The sequence below is a fragment of the Crinia signifera genome, chromosome 19 (genome assembly GCF_055691185.1).
Source record: "Crinia signifera chromosome 19, ASM5569118v1, whole genome shotgun sequence".
Taxonomy (NCBI): Eukaryota; Metazoa; Chordata; class Amphibia; order Anura; family Myobatrachidae; genus Crinia; species Crinia signifera.
In genome coordinates, this window is record NC_139226.1 from 19,342,960 (window position 1) to 19,365,027 (window position 22,068).

At 45.2% G+C, this 22,068-nt stretch overlaps 1 protein-coding gene across 1 annotated transcript in view; it reads left to right on the forward strand.

Annotated features, from left to right (window-relative positions):
- The first annotated feature begins 244 nt into the window (after positions 1-244).
- LOC146041725 (free fatty acid receptor 2-like) overlaps positions 245-22,068 on the forward strand; it is a 45,949-nt gene continuing 24,125 nt past the window's right edge. The window contains exon 1 of the mRNA XM_083161639.1: positions 245-423. The gene's annotated coding sequence lies outside the window, so the exon portion shown is untranslated. The remainder of the gene's footprint in view (positions 424-22,068) is intronic.

Genomic DNA, 22,068 nt, shown 5'->3' on the forward strand with positions numbered 1-22,068 from the left:
CAGCACATTGCAAAGCCGAACACTGCACAGTAACATGCATGCGACATAATGAGAGTCATTGCAGAATATTCCAGGAGTTTTAGTGGATGAGTGAGTTCTGGATAATGGCATTGGTTAGTAATGGCAGTACCCATCCTGTAAGGGGTTAATGGATGAGCTACTGTATGACAATAGCCCTCCCTTTACCCTGTGCAGGATACTCCAGTCCAGCCAGCCAGTGACACACACACAGCATACAATGTTCCATCAGCCAGGGACCAGCTCAGTGTGTCCCACATCCAGAGAGACAGCAGCTGCACTTCCACAGAGACACCAGCGAACTCTTCACTTATCCATAGACTCCAGTGTTAGTGCATCAGGGAATCTGCTCAGGACCTAATTAATCATCAGCAGGAAAAGCAACGCGGCCACTGTGGAAATACTGTAAGTTATTTGTGATTATATATATCCTCTGTGTATACTGTAAGTTATTTATACTTATATGTATCCTCTGTGTATACTGTAAGTTATTTATACTTATATATCCTCTGTGTATACTGTAAGTTATTTGTACTTATATATATATATCCTCTGTGTATACTGTAAGTTATTTATACTTATATATATCCTCTGTGTATACTGTAAGTTATTTATACTTATATGTATCCTCTGTGTATACTGTAAGTTATTTATACTTATATATATATAATCTGTGTATACTGTAAGTTATTTATACTTATATATATATACTCTGTGTATACTGTAAGTTATTTGTACTTATATATATACTCTGTGTATACTGTAAGTTATTTGTACTTATATATATATATCCTCTGTGTATACTGTAAGTTATTTGTACTTATATATATACTCTGTATACTGTAAGTTATTTGTACTTATATATATATCCTCTGTGTATACTGTAAGTTATTTATACTTATATATCCTCTGTGTATACTGTAAGTTATTTATACTTATATATATACTCTGTGTATACTGTAAGTTATTTATACTTATATATATACTCTGTGTATACTGTAAGTTATTTATACTTATATATATACTCTGTGTATACTGTAAGTTATTTATACTTATATATATACTCTGTGTATACTGTAAGTTATTTGTACTTATATATATATATACTCTGTGTATACTGTAAGTTATTTATACTTATATATATACTCTGTGTATACTGTAAGTTATTTGTACTTATATATATATATACTCTGTGTATACTGTAAGTTATTTGTACTTATATATATCATCATGTATACTGTAAGTGCCAGGCTGGGGGGGGGGGGGGGGGGGGGGCAGTCCTGTGTGGCTTACCTGGCTAATATGGACCCAGTCTTGGCTTGTAATGTGATGGGATTATGCCAAGATTACAGAACCGGCATGATTTTGGTGAGTACGGTGCTAAATTGCAATCAGTCGTGTGTTATTATAACCAATTCCCATTTAAAAAAATCAGGGGATAATTGATCAATGAGTGGTATTTTCTTGTATCATTTGTTATCACTCCAGACAATCAACCCCTAACTGTTTTATGTTTAAATGATGACAGTTAGGAACTGATTGGCTGGTGCACCATTTATCATTCATAACATCTGATAAGTAGAATATCACTTGTTGATAAATCTGCTTCTTAAGGTGCCCATAGACGTTGCAATAATTGCATGCGTTTTGGACTGCATGGCACCGCATTGCAAGCGATTTGCGTGAAATTTGTGTGCGATACGATGTGATCGGAAGCTAGTTCAAAAAAGTATGTGCTGCACATATTTTTTGAACTGTGCGATGGGATGTGCGCGGGAGCGCGCATCGCACCCACAAATCACACCGTGTATGGGCACCTTTATTGACAAAGGTGCTGGAATCAGAACATTTCTGTAATCTCCGTAATCTCTTTACCCCTTTCATGTGATAGTTATAATAACGTCTGTATATTCTGTACATCTGTACTGATCGAGCCGTCCTGTGGCTCGCGCACCCCGTTCTGTCGGAGGCTGTAGCAACGCTCCGCCCGGCTTCCTGAGGGGTAGATTTATTATAGCGGCGCCTATCGCGCCGCTATAACAGTTCCTGCTTCGCCTCATTAGCGAGGCGAAGCAGGAGGGGACACCGACAAGATCTACTAAGATCTTGCCGCCGGAGTGGGGGAGCGCTAACTCCCCCCTCCGGCGATGTCCCTCCTGGAGACAGCGCATCAGTTAATACTGATGCGCCGTCTCCTTCCCCCCCGGCCGGCTGACTGCGCATGCGCGGGATCTCGCTAGTCTCGCGAGATCCCAGCGCAGCTCAGCCCCAGCAGCAGGGACAGCGCTGTCCCTGCTGTTAGGTATAGGGCATCGCCGCCTGCAGCTGGCGAAGTCGACAGCTGCAGGCGGCGGAACGGTCAGCGATGCTGACCGTTCATAAATCTGGCAGGAGGCAGGGGCGCAGTGCAAAACATCGCCCCTGCGCTATGCCTCCTGCCCCACACCGCCGGCGTTAGAGTAAACGCTCGGCGGGTGTGATAGATCAGGGGATGCGCTATCCCCTGCTATAACGCACGGGGATAGCGCATATTCCCCTGATCGACGTTTAATAAATCTACCAGTGAATCCGAGAAAGGCAGGGAAACCTTCTGTCCCCGCTGCTTTGCTGAAGGGGACACGTGTGCGGTTCAGCAGCGCGCGCGTCCCTGTGAGCCAGTCCGGACCAGCGCATTCGATCTGACTATCGGGCAGGCTGGCCGGCGGCGGCTCTATTTGTATATGCTGTGTGTCTTTTCTATGAACAATGCTCTGGTACTAGAGTTACTCGCTGACACCAGATATAGAGCCGGTTCCTCGCTCCGGATGAGTCGGCAGATGGGGCTGTATTCATTCCTGATGGGATCTCTCTGATTTCTGTCTGTTTATGGAGCTAGTTCTAAAATTGTAAGTGCTGGTACTGTGTACCCCTGATTGTAACCAAACCACAGATAGCACTATATATATATATATGTATCTATCCATCTATATAGCACTGTATAGCACTGTATATATGGATCTATGCAGGTCTGTGTGTTATGTATGTTTGTGTATTATTTCAGTTGGGTGCAAATTTCAGAATCTGCTAAATTGGATTCAGTGAGAGTCAAGTGAACAATTATTTACATTTAATTTGGACAAGGTAGAATAGGTCCCATATCTCGCATGTAACATCTGTAACTTAGGGGTAATTCAGATCTGCTCGCTAACCCCCCCCTCCCCCCCCCCATCATTTGATGGTTGCTCGCCATCGGAGGATTTTTCCTCCCTCCGCAGGTAATAGTAAGCCTATACTTACTTTTATCGTGCACGGAGATTGGCGAATGAGGGACGGGCGCTGATGTCATGTGACCGCGAGCAGGCATGGGCAAGTCTGCAAAACTCATGTCTACTTTTTGACATGTCGACATTTTACACGTCGACATTTTGTTCAGTGTCGGCATTTTGATCATGTCGGCATCTTTGCTGTGTCGGAACTTTGACTGTCGGCAAATTGACTGCATCCCTTGTGTAGATTGTAACAGTTTTGTATTGAAAATAAAAATACAGATTTAATACATAGGAATTATGGCCGACGGTCTGGCCAGCTGGGCCTATATGTATGCAGAGGCCTGGAGCTGTAGTTCCATTTGTGCCTTTTTTTAAACTGGCCCTGATTTACTAAACGGCTGCTTTGACCGCTAGATTTAAAAGGCCATTTATTATGATTGTCCCTTTAAATCCAGCAGTCGGCGCTCCACTTTGTATTATAGATCGTGGTATTATTAGTTATATTCAGTGTATGATTACATGTTGGCATGTGTACCTGAGACGTGGAGCAGCCAGTAGGGCAGAGGACACGGGTAGAGGATGCTTGTCATATAGCGGCGTCCATGCCAAGGAAAACATTTACACAGCGCCACTAAGTGCTTCTCTGTAGCCAGTTTGTGTGTCAATGGTTTTCACAAAAAAAGGTCACATGACCAGACATGTAACCCACTGGCTAAGAATGGCCATTGGTGGGTTAAGCACCGATGGTCACCATCGATTGTATGGGTAACTGTCTACAAGGGAACCATCAATGGGTTCACCCACCAATGGTCATTCCTGCTTTACATAGCATTAGGTTGTGGTCCAATGAGAACCTGGAGGTGGAGGGTGGAGCTAAACACTGTCCTTACTACATAGTATTTGAGGGTGGTGCACTACAGACATTTGCTCTGCAGATGGCACTGGGGGTACTGGGAGGCGGTCAGAGGTGGCAGCACAGCTCCCTATCACCAAGCAGTGCATGTTTCTATCAAAGCAGCAGGCTCAGCATATCGGAGCGGAGGCAGAATTACAGGTCAAACCTCCATTAAGCATGAAGTACCACCACCATATTATATTGGTGTATTGGTATTAATGGCCAATCCACAACCTTCATTTATTGTTTTATTACGCGTGTATCAGCCCTAGTTTGGTGATTACAAGTACAATATAATAATCAAGCCACAAGCTATGATATCTTGTTTTATTTTTAATTAGTTAAAACCCATCAAAATGACGGCTTCTGCGATGTACTTGAACTTTGAGCTGTGACAGTTTTAACTTTCACTTTGAGCGGTGACAGTTTTTAGCCCACAAACCCTCCACCCCGCCCCCTAGTCCCTATCCGCTCCTGTCTCCAATCTCTGTCTTCACAGCTCCCTCTCTCCATATCCAGCAAGTTTGAAAGAGACCAGTGTCCCTGCAAAGATTGTTTTCACTTTCTGTTATGACATCTTTTAGCACACAAAGGAATCAGTTGGTCTGTCGAGTGGCCTCTAGTGGTCAGTGGTGGTACTTCATCTCATATAAGTGAGCAGTAGTTAGCCATATATACAGTGTATGCCGGAGCTTCCTGTCATTTGTAATGAATAAAAAAAATCTTAGAAACGGCAAAAAGGAAAAAAAAAACTATAAATATGTAAATGTAACTGTCACATATAGGATGAGGAAGAAAAGCCTAAAAGGTCACAATAGTAATTATGTCACACACCAAGGCATGGTTACAGACCACACACACACACGCGCGTACACTGTACATGCTGAATAAAACTATAAAATCCTGGGTTGTAGGAGAAGAACACAAAATGTATGTAATAAAATTATGCCGCTATGAAATATAAAACAGGTGGCGAAAAATGAATAAGGATGAATTTTATCTCAGTGCAATAGAGGACTAAGGAATACTTTAACATGGAAGCTTGGATCTGCAGTGCTGTATGCAGGCAGGGCTGCATCAGAAATTAGGGGCCACTGGTAAGACAATTTAGATAGGGCCCTCCATGACTGGGATGGTTCGATTTGATTGCAGCTGGAGTACCGGGTTACAGCCAGGCAGAGTCAGCACCGGTTGCATTTCACATATGGAGCCAGCCATTCGGACCTCGTGGGCCAACAGACAATCAGGAGCCAACACTTTAGTGGCTCCTGATTGGCTGCTGATCCTCAAGTTCTCTGCTTGGCTGCCACTCGGTGCTCAAATTGCAATTACAACCAGGGGAGGCTCCAGAGGAGAGGCTGGAACACAGTTCAAATTTCAAATAGGGGAGCCACACCCACTGCCACCAACTGTCATTCCAAACTGACCCACTGGCAGTGGGTGTGGCTCCCCTTTTTGAATTTTGAGCTGTGCTGCAGCACCACATCTGGAGCCGCCACTGGACACACCTCACAGCAAATTGGGTCATCATGCCCATTGCCCCACCCACTTCATCTCAGAAACACCGGGATTTGTTAGAGTTGCCCACATTGCTGGAAGCCACAAGACTCTCCCCCAAATTCAGATGTCTTCTCAGAAATTCCAGGAGAGTAGACAAGTATGGCATTAGATGTTTACAAGCTTGAAATAAAATTTGTGAATAGGGCAGATTTACTAATCTGCAGTATTTACGGATTCGTATTTGGCCAATGGCGAAGGCAGGCGTATTCCGCCCGACTCGTATTCGTATTTAGCGGCCATATATACGGCCACTAACTACAAATACGAGTCGGCAGCCTGTACAGATCAGTCAGATCCATGCAGGCTGCTGTGTAAAGAAAACCGTGAAAAAATAAATAAATTATTTAAAAAAAAAGCACCCCCGCTGTGGATCTCTTCTTGCATATGGTGCAGTCTTGCTGGAACTCATAGTTCCACAGCAATATACACAAGTTTTTTCTATTTTTTTACACTACCATCAGCCCAGTGCTCACCGCCCAGGGGTACCGGGGACAGTCCCAGGCTTCAGCCTGGGCAGGTAAATTCTGGAGGGGGGACCCCTTCATTGGGGGAGTCCAGACTTCCCCATGATTCCGGCCTAGGTCAGGGGTTAAATGCTTTGGCCCGGCTGTGGCATTACCCTGCTGGCTGGTTGGGCCCGTATTTTGGGAACCAGGACCGGCCTTTGAGCCTGATGCTGGTTTTAAAAAATCCAGGGGACCTCTACATCCTTTGTTCAGTGATTTTTTTTAAAACCAGGACCGGTCCTTGAGCCTGGGGCTGGTTATAGCCGTGGGGGACCCCACTCCGTTTTTTTAAATAATTTTTTTTTTTTTTTTTTTTTACACTGCAGCCTGCAGGGATCTGACTGATCTTCAGGCTTCTGCCAAATACAGATGGAAAATGAGGTGTATTTTCCAGGCATATTTGACTGGAAATTAGCGGCCATGTCCCACTAATTAGCAACCGTTTTTTGCATACGGACGCTTAGTAAATTAGGAATCACCATTCAAATGAATGTTAATTCCTAGTCATATTCATTTGATGGCGTATACATTGGTATTCATAAATTATGTCTTTTCGGCTGAATATCATATACTCGTGTATGTGGACCGGACCACCCATCACTCACTATCTGAACCTGACCACCCAACACTCAGTATCCGGACATGACCATCCAACACTCAGTATCCAGACATGACCATCCAACACTCAGTATCTGGACATGACCATCCAACACTCAGTATCCGGACGTGACCACCCAACACTCAGTATCTGGACCTGACCACCCAACAATCAGTATCTGGACCAGGCGGGATTTCACTCTAGCGGGGTGGCATCTAAAGTCGAGTTGCACACACGCCATTTTAGGATAGTATGGCCGCCATTTTGGTTCGCAGAGTTGCGCAAATAAAGTATACATACCCGAGTCTGTGTGACAAAGTGGACCAGAAGCGCAGCCATACTATTACACATAAATTCATAATACCATACTTACACCAAATAAAATATAGTTAATTAAAGGTTTAGAGCACTACACATAGTTTAATCAGCATTACATACTTCTGTCTGTATAATGTTTGGTACTGTTACATTCCGTTTCTCATGCGCAGTACTCCGGTCATTGCGAAGTTTTCGCAACTCACATGGTCCGATAATTACGGACAAAATCTATATTTCATGGACTATTTCTGTTAAACTGTGTGTGACAAAAGAATCTAGATATAACCGGTTCTTGTTGCTGTTTACGACCCCCGACGACGATGCCAACACACAAAGGACTCCAAAGTTCACTCCCCCTGCACCTATCCAAACCAGGTGTAATACTTTGCCCCAATCACTGAGGACTGGACATTCGAACCCTGACCAATAGGAATGGCCTTTGACCTCCCCCTTCTGACCCTATAAGATAGCTAAACCTGGGCTGCCTCGGTCACTTCGGCACTGCTTCTATACCTCACCATTGACCGGGCTATAGTTCAATCTGAATATAGCGAGCTCCGACCGGACTGCGCTGCGCATATTTGAGCCGGTAAACGGTTGCATTCCCTGTACTTTCTTTGGTACTTGTGAGTTATCTGGGCGCCCGATTTCAAAATCGGGTCGCATCGGGCACATCGCATCGCATCGCATGCGACCATCGGATGCGATGCGATGCGATGACCCGATTTTTCCATAGGAATCAATGTTAAAATGGACTGAGTCCATTTTAACATGGAATTCAATGGAAAAAAGGGGTCCTTTTCATACCCCTACTATCCAAGTGGGCATGGAGTTGGATATAAACCTGTGGCGAGCGTAGCGAGCCACCGAGCCCGAAGCGTGGCGAGCGTAGCGAGCCCCGCGAGGGGACACAGAATACCGTCCCCGCTTCGCTCGCCACGCTTCGGGCTCGGTGGATCGCTACGCTCGCCACAGGTTTATATCCAACTCCATGCCCACTTGGATAGTAGGGGTATGAAAAGGACCCCTTTTTCCATAGGAATCATTTTAACATTGATTCCTATGGAAAAATCGGGTCATCGCATCCGATGGTCGCATGCGATGCGATGCGATGCGATATCGCATCGCATCGCATCTGATTGTATGCCTTAACTTAAGGCATACAATCCAAAAATCGGGCGCCCAGATAACTCACAAGTACCCTTTCTTTTATTGTATTGTTGGCTGATTGTATCCTGTGCCTGTTTTCTTTCCCTAGTAGAGTTTGAATTGTATTATTATTGTTAGATAATTGTATCACGTGTTACCCTGTATTTTCTTCTTTCTGTAATCCCCTTTTGTCCGCTAGGGACTAAATACACTATTTACGGAGAATCCATCTCCTCACTTGTTTTATCGTGGTCTCGTCTAATTATTCGCATCTAGCGATAAGGTGTGTAATACACCTTATCGCTAGATGCGAATAATTTGACGAGACCACGATACCTTGTCCTTAAAGTGTATTCGCAGATTAGAGACTAAGTACTGCGAAGGGATCTCCTAGTACTGCATTGATTCATCCGTGTACAATACACGGTAAAGGTACGCTACGCTGCGCTACGTTTTGTTCGCATGTAGCTAGGAATAAAGGGTACGCAAGTTACCGAAAAAGTACGTAACCTACGCTTTTCACTTATTGTTCTTTGGTCATATAAATATCGGTATTGATAATTGGGGGCTTCGTCCGTGCGTTTCATACTCTAGAACACTGTACCAAACGCGTGGCCTGAACCTATACCAGCAAAAGGGTGGAAGTGATTATTTAACCATTGCTGGATAGGCCAAGTCCGCGGCGGTACAGGGTTCGAGAGGTGCTAGCGTTTGAACCCGAAGTAATGACCCTTACACATGATGAAATGGTAAGCATACACAAAGGTATACCTCCTCCTTACACTCATACCCATTATGACCAAATCCACAAAAGGGATTTAACCATAAAGAAGGAGCCCCTAGCCTCTGAATTGATACACGAATCATTCGGTATCCAACTCCTCATTGCGTTAGACATTACCCATACCGCCAGGGGAGTCATAAATTTTAAGTATATTCAAGCATTAGCAAGCTTGGTAGATAACATCACTGAGATTTATGATGACACCTTTAGATACACTGGGAGAGAGTTACAAGCATATAAAAGAGAGCTAGTTCAACATCGGATGGTGTTGAACTATCTGACAGCCATGACAGGAGGATATTGTGTCACCCTCTCCACACAGTTTGGGGTAAAATGTTGTACCTACATCACCAACAATACTGAAGACCCAGAAGAAATCATCGATCATCGGATGGATGAGATTCTTCAGCTTAAATGGGAATTTAGAAGGGAACACAATGTCAGCCTGGCAGAAGTAGGTCAGCGAATGGACCTCCTGGTTGAACCCAATGCACTGGTTCTCCGGTTTAGGAGAATGGGCGCAAGGAATCATAGCTAATATCGGAAAACTACTTCTTTGTATCGGTGGTGCCATCATGGTCTTTGTGCTATTGTTTAAATGTGTCAAAATGGTGACCCGGGGAAAGACAAAACGTACTGAAATCATGAGTGTAAGAACGAGGGATGCAGAGGAAGACCAGGGTTTGGTATATGACCCTAGAATTGAAACCATCACCCACTAAAAGATATCATATTTAAAAAAGTGTATATATTGTAACCTCCCTTGTTTTTATTTTTATCCCAAAGATTGTATATTATCCTTCATCACCCTGAGTAGATTGTTCGATAAATGTGGCCCGTCATTTATCCATAATCCTGGATTGGCCTAGCGCAGATGGTTTAGTCCCCTTTTATGTAAAATTCAAGGATCCCAAAATTATTGTTAGGATTATGAATTTCTGTGTTTTAGGAAATATTTTTGTACTGTGACAGTTTTGTATTTACTGTCAAAGGGTGGACTGTTAAAGTCGAGTTGCACACAAACCATTTTAGGATAGTATGGCCACCATTTTGGTTCGCAGAGTTGCGCAAATAAAGTATACATACCCGAGTCTGTGTGACAAAGTGGACCAGAAGCGCAGCCATACTATTACACATAATTTCATAATACCATACTTACACCAAATAAAATATAGTTAATTAAAGGTTTAGAGCACTACACATAGTTTAATCAGCATTACATACTTCTGTCTGTATAATGTTTGGTACCGTTCCGTTCCGTTACTCATGCGCAGTACTCCGGTCGTTGCAAAGTTTTCACAACTCACATGGTCCGATAATTACGGACAAAATCTATATTTCAAGGACTATTTCTGTTAAACTGTGTGTGACAAAAGAATCTAGATATAACCGGTTCTTGTTGCTGTTTACGACCCCTGACGACGATGCCAACACACAAAGGACACCAAAGTACACTCCCCCTGCACCTATCCAAACCAGGTGTAATACTTTGCCCCAATCACTGAGGACTGGACATTCGAACCCTGACCAATAGGAATGGCCTTTGACCTCCCCCTTCTGACCCTATAAGATAGCTAACCCTGGGCTGCCTCGGTCACTTTGGCACTGCTTCTATCCCTCACCATTGACCGGGCTATAGTTCAATCTAAATATAGCGAGCTCCGACCGGACTGCGCTGCGAATATTTGAGACGGTAAACGGTTGCATTCCCTGTACTTTCTTTTATTGTATTGTTGGCTGATTGTATCCTGTGCCTGTTTTCTTTCCCTAGTAGAGTTTGAATTGTATTATTATTGTTAGATAATTGTATCACGTGTTATCCTGTGTTTTCTTATTTCTGTAATCCCCTTTTGTCCATTAGGGACTAAATACACTATTTACGGAGAATCTATCTCCTCACTTGTTATATCGTGGTCTCGTCTAAATTATTCGCATCTAGAGATAAGGTGTGTTACGGACATTGTCCTTAAAATGTATTCGCAGATTAGAGACAAAGTACTGCGAAGGGATCTCCTATTACTGCATTGATTCAAGCGTGTACAATACACGGTAAAGGTACGCTACGCTGCGCTACGCTTTGTTCGCATGTAACTAGGAATAAAAGGTACGCAAGTTACGGAAGAAGTACGTAACCTACGCTTTTCACTTATTGTTCTTTGGTCATATAAATATCGGTATTGATAGGGGTTATACTGGTTGATTCGCTCAGATGCGAATTTGCATCCTTGCGAGTCAACTTAACCTCGCTTTGCGAATGGTTGTACACCAGCCCGCCATTCGCAAGGCGCATTCCTTTGCACTGGCTGCGAATGGATGTTTTACATAAACAGGAGGAACACCCACATCATTAGATGGTCGTGCTCTGAGGCACCCTTATATAAGGACATTGGCGGGCAGCTGGCATCTGAGGATGTCAGCTTCCCGCCCCTAAACACCCATGAAACGCTGGGCATTCACAAATGGTAATTTGCTGCTGTGAACAGATCTGAATAAGGTCCAAACTCTGGAAGCTGCGAATCAGTTCTGAATTACCCCCATAGTGTAAAAAGAAAATTAATATGACAAAAGAAAAGTTTGTAAAGGCCAGACACAAGAAAAATATGTATAAAAGCATAAAAAACGTCACCGCTGATCCCTGTACAAGACAGGCCGCTGAAGTGTTTTATGCTCAGCGCTTCTTGTAAACCTGAAGACTGATAATATTTCTACTATTTTACTATTCTGCCGGCTGCCTGTGTTATTCCCTTCTCCCCATGGAGCACAGCCAGGAGAACCTGCAATACAAAATGCAATGAAGTCTTCAGGGAGACTGCAACTATTCCTCAACACGCAAGTCTCTATATAGAATAAAAGGGTGAAAAGCCAGCGATGCGCTGTATCCTATAGCAACCGGTCAGATATCATTCAGTCAAATCAACGGCAGCAAGGGGTACATTTACTTACTGTATGTTCAATATCAGGTTTTTTGTGTATTTGATTTTCTTTACACTGTGGAGCAATGTGGGTACTAACTGCAAAATCCGATGTAGAATTGAATTTAAAAATCCCATCCTAAATCAAATATCGGCAAAACATCGGGACTTGTACATAGATGAACATAGGATCCCTTGATTTACTTACATTCGATGTAAAAATCAAACACAAAATCAACATAGAAATCCCTATAATTATGGAATAATAGCCAACAGGTGACTTAGCTTCTAATCTAGACAACACTCTGTTGCTGCTTAAACCTAGCGATGGCTATCAACCATCGATGATCCGAAATCGTCAATGGTTTATGGCCGATGTTTAATACTTTTGCTATCAATGGGGGAGAACCAGATGGTTTCCCTCCATCGATGGCACAGCAAAACAGATTTTTTGCTTTTGTTTGTTATTTTAAAGTGCCGGGATACAGAGCACCGCCCCTACATTCTGATTTGCCCATGGGTCAGTCATAGAAAAGGGATGACCATCAATAAGTAAAGCTATAGATGGCCATTCATCACGTAGTTTGTTGCTATCGATGGCTGCCATCCCTACTTAAACCTTCACTATGATGTCTATAAAAGTAAATGTCATGTGACCAGCATTTTTATAAGGCCACCCAGAAAACACTGCCCATTCTCCTGCTACCGCCCCCAAGGCTGCCACTAGGAATTTTGGGGCCTGGGACTGATTTCCAGTCTGGGACCCCCCCCCCCCTTCTCCCCAGAGCTGTCAGTGTGCTCCCCCGAGCTGTCAGTGTGGTCCCACCTCCCCATGGGAGCTGTCAGTGTGCTCCCATCTCCACTGCCCTCTTAACTTAACACCAGACTGGCTTTTTCAGTGCAGGATGCCGATGGCCAATTAAAATGCAGCACTGGCTGGTGAGCCAATCAGAGCTCGTGTTCCGGCAGCCGCTATGATTGGCTAACGGTACACAAGCTCTGATTGGCTCAAAAGCCGGTCTAGCATTTTAATTGTCCGCCGGCGTCCTCCATTGAAGAAACCTGTGGTTCGGGACCTGCTGAGTGAGGACCGAGCACAGCGCAAGCAGCATACAGCGGAGGGTTGCTATGGGCAAAATGAGCTGCCCGGGCCCTTCCAGAGGCTGGGGCCTGTGACAGCTGTACCCACAGCATCCCCCTGTTGAAGGTCCTGAACTTCCCTCAGCAAACAGCCCGGCGAGTGTGTAACTCACCAAATCCGTTCACTGTTGGGTCTTGCACATACGCATTTATATTATATTATTATAATATTTCAATTATGTTCCAAACAAGACTTCTCTGCTTATCTGATAATTGCTATGATTACAAAGTGACACCGTCAGTAGTAATACTTCATTTGATCTTCTCTCTCATAAAAATCGAAACCAATTGTCAATGATAATATTTTATCTAACACAAACGAGAGATGTTAGCGATCAACACCAGATGTAATCAGGTTTGTTTTACTGAATTGTTTTATTATATTATGGCCCCTGTGTGAATGGATTATATGTTTTTCCTGCCAGAGTGCCCTGTGCCATATGACTTCTCTCTAGGCGAGGATTAATATATATTGCTCCTTGTGTCTAACCCAATTAAAGCGATAGCAGTGATGTCATTAAGTCGCAATGCGCCATTACTACATGGGGAATATTATCAGGTTATGGGATTGTTCCGTTTCTTTCCTCTTAGAATGATTTAATCAATTGTAAGCTGTTGACAGACCTATTGGCCCAGCAGGGAAGTGTGGCTTATACTGTCATATACAGGCAGTGGCAAACACAGGGTGGAGGGGGTCCACATTTTTTATTGTTAGAGTGATTGTCGCCAACCAATGTTGAATGCATAAGTAGCAAGAAACAAGCTATAATGTTGCCCAAATACACTGCGGTTTATGTAATACAGTACAGATCACAGTAAGCCATATTTGTCTACCCTGCTGCAATAGCCTAGAGGTTCCTAAAACTCAGGTGCCCTTCCTGCAGAGACACAGACATGGGGAGCAGAGACAAAGAGGGGGAGGGGGCAGATACACAGATATGATGGGGAGCAGAGAAACAGAGGTGGGGAGGGGGCAGAGATACAGATATGGTGGGGAGCATAGAAATAGAGGGGAGAGGGGGCAGAGACACAGCTATGGTGGGGAGCAGAGACATAGGGGGTTATTCTGGTTCACTCCTTCTGGCAAATTCCTTCTCAAATGGACAAAACCATGTGCACTGCTGGTGGGGTAGATGTTAGTTGTGCAGAGAGAATTAGATTTGGTGGGGTTTTGCTTCAAAGTGAGATCTATATTGCAGTGTAATAATAAAGCAGTCAGTATTTTCCCTGCACAGAAACAAAATGCCTCACCCAAATCTAATTCTCTCTGCACATTTTACATCTGCCCCCCTGCAGTGCACATGGTTTTGTCCATTTAAGAAGGAATTTGCAAGAACGAGTGATCCAGAATAAATAGAGAGGAGAGGGGGCAGAGACAAAGATATGGTGGGGAGCAGAGACATAAAGTGTGTGTGGGGGGGGGGGGGGCAGACACACAGATATGGTCTATGGTTAGACTGTTTATGAGAGAGAGTCAAAGGTACCTCTGTGTCCAGCAGCCTTAATATCACAAGATTAACTCTGCCGGTGGCCGGGCCCCCTCTACTGTCTGGGCCCAGGACCCCTTCCTGGCAGTTCCCCCATGAACTGGCGACAGGAAGCAGATGTAAACCCCTGAATCAGAGCGACCACATAAGTCATGTCTAACACACACACACATCCGCCTGCGCAATACGCAATGTTTGGAAATACAGTCCCTTCAAAATGCAAGATAGATGTAAGCAATAAATAATCTAATGACAACAGTTCCAGGCCTGGAATGAATGAGCAGGATACATTGCCGAGTGGGGATTAGGAGTGCGGCTGACATCACGCCAGTGACATAAACACTACAAGGACATAATGTACTTCTGGCTGACGGTATAACAGTATATAGTATGTTTATGTGTTTTTTTTGTTGTACTGAACAAATATTAAATACATAGTAACAGTCATATTACAACATTGTATCAAAAGGATTAATAGACCTGAATACATTGTAGCATTTTACTCTGAGAGAATCCGTTTTAATGCAGCTTTCAATAGTTTGAACCAAACCCAACTTCACAGCTGAGTGTGCGTAGAGACCCTCCAGTCCGCCAGAATCTATCTATCTATCTATCTATCTATCTATCTATCTATCTATCTATCTATCTATCTATCTATCTATCTATCTATCTATCTATCTATCTTTCTTAAGGGTTAAGTACTGCCACTGACCATCAGAGGCCAGTCAACAGGCCAAATGACTCAATTGTGTGCTAAAAGATGTCAAAACAGAAAGTGAAAGTAATTTTTGCAGGGACACTGGTGTGTTTCAAACTTGCTGGATATGCAGAGAGGGAGCTGTGAAGACAAAAATTGGAGGTAGGATCAGATAGGGACTGGGGGCTTCGTAAACTGCTGTTACTCCATGGAGGTCATTCTGGTTGACCCACAAAGCTGCAAAACTCCCCGCACGCATGCCACCGACCATCAAATGATTTTGCAATCGCTCGAAGATCTGTCAGCCTCTGCTTACCAATAGATCTGATGCGCCATTGTATGGGAAGCATTGTAAATCTGACAGCACCACCCCCCTGCAGTTGCCGTAGTAACAGCTTATTCGTATATTCGTAGCAGGTATCAGAAATATCTGCTGCAGTCCCACCTAGATACATATAATATTAATATTACTTAGTATTTGTGATTAACCCATGAAAACAATGATAAATGAGGCACAGATATTACATTTATATACAATATATTCATAAAAGCACTGTGATAAATACGCCCTGGGATGTATGAAGCAGTGAAAAGGGAGGAGAAGTGATACAGTGCCTGGTACTTTATCACCGGCCAATCAGCTCCTGACTGTTGTTACGGGTTGGGTTTAAAAAGGGACAGTTAGGAGCTGAATGGCTGGTGATAAAGTACAGATGGAGCGGCTCTCATCAGAGCAGCTGTAATCGCGCGCGCCCGCTGTCCGTCACCCTTCGACAGAATGGGGCGCTCATGGTGATAAGCTTGCATGCCCCTTTCTTGGAAATGGACGTGCGAGCGTGTAAGACGCCTGGGTGTCCATTTCCTGTCCACGTCCACCAGATCACCTGCGGATGGTGGTCTGTCAGCAACGTCAAGAGCGGCTTCACCTGTACCAGGCACTTTATCACGTCTCCCCCTTATCACTGCTTCATACATCTACCCAGAGCATGGGAAAGTTTTTTTTTTTTTTTTTTTACTCACATTCATCATAAATGAATAGATAACAATACTTTCTGGTGGGAAATAATTTGTAGAACAATCCCAGCACTGGGAATCAGGACAGTGGGTGTGGTCAGAAGGCCTGGAAGCCTGGTCACGCCCCATAGGAGTGGTCAGCCCCTTAGATTTCCCCTTACCCTTTCTCTACAAATAATATAGGGGGTTATTCTAGTTCACACGCTGCCACTCCTGTACTCGCAGGGGAGTGATTTTTTGTGACTGCGCACAGTTATTTATGTATAGCCGCTGTGTGCGAGTGGCCATAGTGAATAGATTATTTGCCAGGTGCGGCCGGTGGCGTGGGGCGGTGGGCTGGGGCATTTGCACCATGGGAACGCCCAGCATTTCATGGGCATTCCCGCGAAAACGCTGGGTGTTCTCATGGTAATTCCCTGATGACACGGGGGGCAGGCGGCTGACATCAGCGTCCCCCCGCATTATGCCCGTTCTTGGCCTGCCGCATCTGCGGTCACGGTCCTGTCTCTCCCGGCGCCGGCTCCTGCTGCTATAATGAAAAGTGACACTTAGAAAATGGCTGCCTCCATACTGCAGACAGCTTTTAAGGATGCTAGGCCGCCGCCTCCTCTAGCATCCTTAAAAACTGTCTGCAGTATGGGGGCAGCCATTTTCTAAGTGTCACTTTTCATTATAGTAGCAGGAGCCGGCGCCGGGAACGTGACTGCAGACGCGGCAGGCAAGGTACCTGCAGACAGCAGCTGGTAACTATAGCCCCGCAGCCCCCCCGGCGCCCACACTTTCTCTGGGCCTCCCCACCACCGCGGGGGGTGCGGAGCTATAGTTACGCCACTGCCGCCCTCTTCCCGCATAGAGCGCCCGCAGATTTGAGACACCACAGAGGTGCTTGCAAAATCATTCGATGGTCGAATGATGCAAAACATCCATTCGCATGCCTGTGGGAGATCATGGCGTGCGAGGGGGGAGGGGGTGGGCGGCATCTGGTGGACTGCGAAATTTGCAGCCTTGCGAGGCACCCAGAATAACCTCCATAGTGAATGAGAAAAAGACAAAAGACTCTTTGTGGGACACGCTTGCGGTAATGGACAATGGAAAACGGCTTTTATTGTGAGAGTCACTTGAGTAGATTCAAACTCACAAAAGAAAACATTCTGCCTCTGTCTCTTTCTCATGTGTTCTATGGACATCCTGACTGTTGGGTGCACCACCAACCTGACCAAATGTGATCCCTAGAGACATTATTTAAATTGTTGGTTTCAATATAATTGTACATTTCTATTTTCAACCCGGTGCGGAAGTTGGTCGTGGGAAGTCGGTCGTGAGAACCCGGCGGGGTGTAAGCATCGGAAAGTGCAAACACACTTGCCAATGCTGGCAGCGGGAAGCAACGGGGGGGAGAGTGGGGACTATGCTGCAGACAACTGAGGGTGTCGTTAATGAAAAGCGTAAGGGCCCGCCGTTGGAGGCGTACACGCTGGGCGATGTAATGAACAATATTGCTCAGAAGTGCCAAGTGCAGTTGCTCATTACATTGCCTAGTGCCGGCATGTCTAAACTATGGCCCTCCAGCTGTTGTGAAACTACAAGTCCCATCATGCATTGCCACAGTTTTGCTTTTAGGGAACGCTAAAACTATGGCAAGGCCATAAAATTTAAAAAAAAAGTCAGTCTCAACTGACGTGTCATGTGATGTCAGCTGCCCGCCCCAAGCAGGGAACACTACGTCTATTTTCCCAGTGCGGCACTGGTGGGAAGGGGGGGCGGGATTCGGACAGGTGGCGCTGACCTGTTTGCTAGGCTAGCAATAGGTCTGAATTACACCCCTTTCTCTTCTGGCGGCATCTTAAGGTTGCTTGACATTTCCGAGAAAGCTAAACTAATAAAGCGAACCGTCACCGCACCGTGAGGTTCCCATTCAGGTATATAACCTACCACCCGATAATAATGTTCAGAATATTGTCGGGTAACCAAAGTAAAGAGAACACAATGATATGGTTCTTGGTGACACTGGGGCAGTAGTATGATGTGTCGTTATGGGGGAGAAGGGGTATCAGCGCACGTTATGTGCACTGATACCGCTTCTCCCCCATGTATGATAGAGGTGAGATGCGGTAAAGGACAGGGGCGCTATGCGCCCCTGTCCATATCGGCGCTGCTATCAAAATGATAGCAGGCCGAATGTATGAACGGTCAGCATCGCTGACCATTCCGCACGAAGCCTGCTTTGGCTTCGCCAGCATCAGGCTGGCGAAGCCCTATCTAAACAGCAGGGACAGCGCTGTCCCTGCTGTTAGGTCTGGGCTGCGCTGGGGATCTCGCGTGAACAGCGAGATCCCGCGCATGCCCAGTGCGGCCGGCCGGGGGACAGGAGATAGCGCATCAGTATTAACTGATGCGCTATCTCCAGAAAGGGACATCGCCGAAGGGGGGAGTTAACGCTCCCCCGCTTCGGCAGACAAGATGTTAATACATCTTGTCGATGTCCCTTCCTGCTTCGCCTCGCTATTGAGGCGAAGCAGGAAGTATCATAGCGGCGCGATAAGCGCTGCTATGATACATCTGCCCCACTGTAACATACGGACACGCCCACAAGGCAGTCTGTCTCTGCCCTGCCACGCCCCCTTTCCAACTCGCAGCAGCGGCCCCGCCCCCTCCCTCACTGAGCTGGCTGCCTTCTCCCGGAAAAGGCAGCCAGCAAGGAGGCAAGTATGGTTGAGATATGCACTATTTTTCTATTCGATTATGCTTATAAAAGCAAAATCTAATGGGCATCGAATGTTTTTTTACAATCGATGTAGATTCAATCCCAACGCGCGCTCCCGTGTAGTGTAAATCAAATAGAAGTGGAAATCTAATGTTTTCACAGCATCATTCAATTCGATGCCCATCTCCTGCCTGAAGCCAGTGTCAATCTAATAGCAAATCTAATGCACATCGAATGCAAAAATCGAATAAAAAATACTGGTGATCGAAAAGTAGTCGACAAAACTTCAGTGTAGGTCGAATAGTCCATATCTAATTGAAATTGACTCGAAAATGGAATCGAACCGTGTGTACGCCCCTTAACACGTGCAGATAGAGAGAGAGTTAGATTTGGGAGGTGTGTTTTCAAACTGAAATATAAATTTCAGTGTAAAAATAAATCCATTAAGCATTTGTGGGCTGCATGCAAAATCAGCCAGTATTTACCATACGCAGGAACATTATAAACGTATTAGCACCATGATTTGTTCCATGAATCAGTCCCACTTGGCAATAATTTAACACTTCATCGCATAAGTGGATTACAATTTGCAGCGTGTAATTATAATTAACCATGGTAACACAGGGACAGTCGTGACCGGTAATGAATAATGACTAAGTAATAGGCAACAAAACAAAATGCCTAAATAAAGTGGGACCTGTATCACACCATAATATCTTGTTAGCCTGGAACATTCACAGATAATTGACAATGTTATTTGCTAACATCACCTAATCTCATGTAGCAGGTCACCGTATCCCGGCAACCGGCCAATTAGGAGTGACATTCAGTGTATAGGGACAATGATCACAGCTAAAATGAATTTAGTAACAGAATGGGTGACAAACACGATCTATTAAACCTTCTATTGGCTGATGAGCGAAATCTGTGCATCGTCAAGTTAAACCAATACCTGGTAAACTAATAAAGACACAGGCATGGAAATGGTTGCAGAAGTGGTTAGTTATATATTTAAAACAATTAATAAACCGGTATGGTGACAATGGGAGGACGTCCATAAACCAGAGCAAACCATTAAAGCAACAACATCAACTGCAGCCTAAACAAATGGAGGGGGTTTCCTGTTGCCCAGTGGTAATAGCTTCTTATACCAACTTTGCTTAATGTGTGTGGCTCTGTGTCCTCAATCAGTGCATTGCACCAGAGAGCAGCTGCCAGGCAGAATAGACAGGACCCTTACCATGAGGTGGGAGAAGAAAGTGTAGTATTGGTTCTATTATGTTTGTGTATTTATTTATTTATTTATTACGGTAGGGTTTACTTTTTCCTGACCACTTATTTTTATAATTTAAATGTTTTATACCATTATATAGTATATAGACCATCTATAGTGTTAGATATTAATACTGTATTTCATACAGTATCCAGTGTATAAAAAGTCCAATGATTACCCATGATTGTCCATGGTTGTTATAAGGTTCCTCTATGGCTCCCCCAGACTGCTGCCCTATTGTAATTAGGGAGGCCAATCACGGGATCGGCGGCATCCCGGTATTTTGGCCTAAAACCGTTGAGATTTGAATCCCGGGATTAAGCCTTCCAATCCCAATTTGTACAATCCAGAGGGAGGACAAGATGAAACAACCAGGAGTGGCCCAAGATGGCACAAATAACCAACTCCTACCACTGAGTGTAGTGAAGCGGGGTGGTGTCCTCAACCTCTTGGTTCCATAGAAGATGTAGTAATATTGTATCCAGATGGAAAATGTATGGGGAGCCCAGTTGCAAATGGTCGGGTCTACAATCCAAGGCCTTTAGCTGTGAGGAGTGGTGAGTTCCTTTATGCTCAATGCCACGGCATCTACAAAGATGATATTTATAAAACATATACTGTGAATGGGGTGAGATGCTGTGTGGGAGGTTGGGAGGCAGCGGGAGCTGTGCCTCGTGCTGACAATGGAAAACTTATTATGTTTGAAGGTTGAAGGTGCCCCACCTGTGAGAGGTTGGGAAGTGTTAATGAACACCTGATATATAAATTTGATCTGAGCTAGGTTAGCTTAAAAGAACGGTGCAGCGTCACACAGGCCACCCCACTGACGAAGTCCTATGACGAAATGCGTAGGGGCGTGGCCTGTGTGACGCATTGTGTGCCGCTGGAGATCGAGCTGTGTGGCTGCTCTTGCTCAAAGGCGCTGAGGCGCCGGGTTCCGGAATTTACATCGTGCTCCTGGAGCAGTGAGAGGTCCCGTGAGCGAGCTACAAGTGCCTGCAGTTTGTGCCAGTGGTTATTTGATATATATCTTGTGGTAGCCAGCCCACACCGCAGGAACACCTCGGTACGGGTTCTACCTTCCTAATAGGAGATTTGCTGTTAGCATTGTCCACCTGTTTTTAAATAAACGGTATTACACTATGAAGCGCCCCCTCTATTTGTTTTAGATGGAAATATATATATATGGTCTGCGGAAGCTATTGTTACACCACCCCCAAGCACCGTTCCCCATCCACACAACCCCCACAACCCCCACACACATCTGCAGCACACCAGGGGCGTAGGGAGGGTGGTGCGACTGGAGCTCAAGCTCCGGGCGCTGGAGTGGAGCAGGGTGGTCGTGGTGGCGCCAGCGCGCACCGCAAATGATCCCCTGTGTCTGCTTGACTATGCGGGGAGGGGGAGGGGGCGGGGCTAAAACGTCACGATTGTGCCGTTTTAGCTCCGCCCCCTCCCCTGAGACCCGCGGATTGCGGCATATAAATGCCGCGATCGGGGGGCTCAGTGGGGGTCCCCCTGATTCCGGGAGGGTTGCCCACCCTTCCGGGGGCCGGGAGGAAGGACCCGATTTTCGGGAGACTCCCGCAAATTCCGGGAGGGTCGGCAACCCTGGTGTAAAATGATACCTGGAAGCTGATTGGAACATCTCTTGTTGTCCTCTTTCAAGGTTTGATAAATCATTGTGCTAGTCTTAAACATGTTTAGCTAATGGACAGACACTGGAAAACATCTTCTGCCACCAGGAAAGCCAGCGTGGAGCTGA